This window comes from Nanorana parkeri, unplaced genomic scaffold, assembly GCF_000935625.1.
Source record: "Nanorana parkeri isolate BGI_ZX_2015 unplaced genomic scaffold, ASM93562v1 scaffold1862, whole genome shotgun sequence".
Classification (NCBI taxonomy): domain Eukaryota; kingdom Metazoa; phylum Chordata; class Amphibia; order Anura; family Dicroglossidae; genus Nanorana; species Nanorana parkeri.
The window spans coordinates 275,375-279,092 of NW_017308130.1; the positions used below are offsets into that span (position 1 = coordinate 275,375).

A 3,718-nucleotide genomic window follows, 5' to 3' on the forward strand; every position below is an offset into this window, starting at 1 on the left:
GCTGACATGATGCCAAGTTTAACTTCTGCATTGCTGCAGCTGGTTTACATGGTGCAGGGGTTTCGGGTTTTTTTAATGTAGGACTCTGTTGACCCCTGTGCATGTTCAGTTTTAGTTAAATCAAAGGTGCAAAATGCATATGGAGTTCAGGAGCCTGCTGGATTTTTAGGTGTCTACTCCATTGAAGGCAAGAGCAAACACCAAATGTTGGGCACCAGTGGTAAATTCTAAGGTGCATTGGCTAGCTGGTTCTTGGGAATTTTCTAGCACTGAGTTAAATTCATGCAAAACCGGTGAAGATAAATGTCTAATTCTAGCCATTGACGCTAGACCTGAAAGCATAAGCAGTGATGATGCCTTTTGACTGGAATGGGACAGATCTCTTCATGATTTTAAATGCTCCAAAAGCATGAATGGGGCTTTACACACGGGTACTGAATGGCAGAGCAGATCTGGAGCCTCCATGATTCTGGGATATGTTCTGCCATGTTTGGAAATATTCTCTGGGTGGGGCGCATGCTGACGGGAGCTATAAAATGATTAGACCTGCAGCATTCAGTGCAGTCTAGACAGTGTTCCTGCACAGAAAGTTTTGCTAAGATTGAGGGTTTGGGTCGTATTTTTTCTTTTTTCTTTACACAACAGCGGTCTTATGTTTCAGCATTCTAAAGTCCTGATGTTTTATACATTTTATAGTTTACTATAGGAAGTGCCTGCCTTCCATGCTGGACTAATCTGTCATAGTTTAGCCGGTGGCACTAAGCCATTCTAGGTCATTACTGATCTTTGACTATTTGCTGTGGAGGAATAAGTGATCCAGATTAAAGCATGGAGCTTGACATCTGTGTATATATACAATGCGTTTGCTATATAGGCCGGGCCTCTGCATGTAACAATGAACAGGGGACGCTGCGCAGCCGGTGAACCCTTCTGATGTGAGAGCATGGATTACATGGTGGGGAGCCGCTTTTGTTTACCGTTTTATTCCTGTGCATGTCTCTGCATGCTTTTATTGTAATTCTGCCAGGAAGGAGATTGACTTGCGTTATAAGAGCTGAGTCACCGTGCCACATACTGGAATACAAGGAATTGCGCTTGTTTGTGTAAAATGCAATTAATAAAATAAATAAAAATGTATAAATTGCATTGCATTTTTTTTGTGTAATATGTACATGGGCCAGACTTCCTGTATTCAGGCTGTGCATACTGTTGGCCTGTGTCAATGTCTGACTGAAAGTACTCTGGTTATGTTATCTCAGGAATCATCAGGTCTGGTGCCAAAGGTGACAGCATTTGCCTGATATGGCCATTTGCAGACAAATGTTAATGTCTGTTGATCTGCTCTGGGTGAGGCAGACCTCTACTGTCCAAGCTTTCTTGGAAAAGAGGAAACCAACAAGTTAATCAATGAGAAAGTGGAAGACATGCACATTTTCTTGGGGTAACATGCAGGCTTTGTATCATCTTCTGAAAGGTTGTCTGGTGGCTGGATTATGTTTGCCTAGAGCAGGGGAAGGCAACCTCAGCACTCCAGCTGTTGTGGAACTAAAGGTCCCATGAGGCATTGCAAGAATCTGCCAGCCACTGGAATGACTGAGGTATGATGGGATTTGTAGTTTAACCACAGCTGAAGTGCTGAGGTTACCTATCCCTGGTCTAGAGGTTGCTTTAGTAATAGCAGTGAAATATTCAGATGAATTGTGTAATGCGAACTTATTTTACAACTGTCTTTCAGGGAAATAACTAGAGCTGCAGTTAACTATTATTTTCAAAATCGATTAGTTAGCCGATTTATTAAGTTCGATTAATCGGATTAAAATTTTTTTTTAAAAACGGCTCCAGTGATGGGACTACTAGTTTGTTTTGAGATTGTAGTCCATCACAGGAGCAAGCTTGGAGCGGTGGAAGTAAAAAAAAAAAAGTGTGTGCAATATAGTGAAATGAAAAGTGTAAAATTATACAGCAATGAATGCAGAATGGCACCGGCTATAGAGGAATACACAATTTAGATTACCACCAGCTATAGAGGAATACAACAAATCCCAGCAATAGTGCACTATAGCTGGCGGTATTCTGCATTGTGATGTATAATGTGCTACTGATGGGTGTTGTACTCCTCCTATAGCTGGTGGTATTGCGCTGTATAATGTAGTAGTGCTGGGATTTGTAGTCCTCTATACAGTGCAATGCAGAATACCACCAGCTATAGAGTACAACAAATCCCAGCAATACATTATACATACAGTGTAAAATGTATTGCTGGGATTTGTATTCCTTTATAGCTGATGGTATAATATACAGCACAATGTACCATCAGCTATAGAGGAATACAAATCCCAGCAATACATTATAGAGTACCATGTGGGGGAAAGTGCAGGCTTACCTGAGCAGTCTTCCAGCAACTGTTTCTGAGATCGGGCCTGTCACTCTACCGCCCACACCTGCTCCTCCTTACTTCTCCCCGCGTCCCTGTGCCGATTGGGATTTGGGCGGGCGGTGAGCGTGAGGCAGGGAGGAGGTGCGGCGTGGATGCGGGCGGGCAGGTCTGGCAACTGCGAGCGTGAGGTGGGGAGGAGGTGTGGCTCGCAGCGTGTGTGGAGCCGTGAACAGGGCCAACCAATCGGAAGACGATTAATCGATGATTGAAAAAGTTGACAACTTTTTCAATCATCGATTAGTTGTTGCAGCCCTAGAAATAACACATCTATTTAGGAGATTATCCTAAATGATTGCAGAGATTTTAATAGACACAGGCTCATTAGAAGTTAACTGGGATAGTTCTTGTGAACCTTGGCTCAGCGTTCTGTGCATTCTGACAGCATTATTTAACTGTTTATTTGATAATTGATGTTGTAACCTTGGTTGCATTGGCACAGCAGAGGAAGCTTGGCTAATAGAGACCTGTATTCAAAATATTTGTCAAGGCATTTGTGATTGCAGCAAGAATCTTTTATCATTGTTTCTTTTTATAAAACTGAAGGAAAAAAAAAAAAAAATCTGTGTCCACCATGGGGAAAATCACTGAAGCGACGGGACCGCAGTCACCACCATAGAGTAAAGCTAACAAATGGCGTCTTTTTTACTGTAGACAGCTCAGTCAATTTGACACTTTTTTATTTTATTTAGCACATTAAAATGCCAGATTTAGTAATCTGTAACAGACCTTCTCTAGTGAACATTTTAGGTATTTTAATTGTTAAATAGTTTTGTCTAGTTGGCTTTTTTACATTTTCATCTATTGGTTGCCGATGGGAGTGGTACAAACTTGCAGCAATAAAATCTTATTGATATAAGAAAAAACATTGTCTAATGCATTTTTTTTTCCCTAGGGTTGACTTTAATGTGCCTATGAAAAATAACCAGATCACAAACAACCAGAGGTAAGTAGCTAATAGCATTACTTAATTGATACACGTTTGTTTAGTGGGTTGTGTTTGGGGGGGGGGTTTCCCCACCTGGAATAGTAGTTTTTCTGAAGGTCTGGTCTGGATTCTGGATTTGGTGTGAACAAGCTTTCAGTTACAGATGGAAGGCTACTGGCCCATATGTGGACCTGTAGCATCTTCAGAGAAACAAAAGTATAGCTAAAGGTACCTTGTCTACTTTTTCCTACTAATTGGACCTTCTCAGATGCCAATCTTCAGAACCCTTGGAGATTATATATATATATCTATATCTATATCTATATCTTGAAAAATTTGGCGGTGTCTCACCAGTC

The 3,718-nt window shown here is 41.3% G+C and overlaps 1 long non-coding RNA gene across 1 annotated transcript in view; it reads left to right on the forward strand.

The window, feature by feature from the left end:
- Positions 1–3,381, forward strand: part of LOC108799963 — a 5,776-nt gene extending 2,395 nt beyond the window's left edge. Inside the window, exon 2 of the long non-coding RNA XR_001942062.1 lies at positions 3,330–3,381. This is a non-coding gene — a long non-coding RNA (uncharacterized LOC108799963). The remainder of the gene's footprint in view (positions 1–3,329) is intronic.
- Positions 3,382–3,718: the final 337 nt, after the last annotated feature.